Consider the following 727-nt stretch of genomic DNA (forward strand, 5'->3'; position numbering starts at 1 on the left):
CTGGAGAAGTGGAGGTAGGAGGGTCAGGAGTTCAAGGCGTCCTTGAACATCCGAGGCTACATTAGTGAACCTGAGGCCAGCCTTGATTTCACGAGACGCTGTTTCGCAGACAAGCAAATGAACGCGCAAGGAAAGCAGAGCCTGGTGTGTTATTCCCGCCGAGGGGGTGAAGGTGAAACAGGAGAGCAGCTGTTCTCACGAACATTTATTCCGGAGAAAAAGACACTTGTGGCCACACGGAGCCAAGTGTGTGCGGGGCTTTCATAGTGGTGTTATTTGCAATAGCTCAAAGTGTAAAAAGCCCAAATGCCCTTCCACAGAGAGTGCTTAAACAACCTCCACGCACTCGCTTACACACTGGAATACTACCCAGCAGTGAAAAGCGAAAGCTACCAACACGGAGCGACTCAGACAGCTCTCCAAAACCGTGTGGTTGTGAGGCACCCAAAGGTCACACGGCAGGGGGCAGCAGGTGCGATGGTCCAGGGAGAGAGTAGAGAAGAGGATTGTGGTTGCCGCTAGCAACAGGGATATGATGGGTGTGGAGGGGCCTGTGTGGAGGGAAGTCCATACTGTGCCTCCATCGTGGTTGTGACTGCACATGTCTAGAGGAAGAGGATACATTTCCACATGTGGATGCACATACAGGCATGCACTCACCCACCAATGCTTGTGTGCCAACACACACACACACACACACACACACACACACACACACACACACACA

This window comes from Psammomys obesus, unplaced genomic scaffold, assembly GCF_907164565.1.
Source record: "Psammomys obesus unplaced genomic scaffold, mPsaObe1.curated_primary_1811, whole genome shotgun sequence".
NCBI classification, from domain to species: Eukaryota; Metazoa; Chordata; class Mammalia; order Rodentia; family Muridae; genus Psammomys; species Psammomys obesus.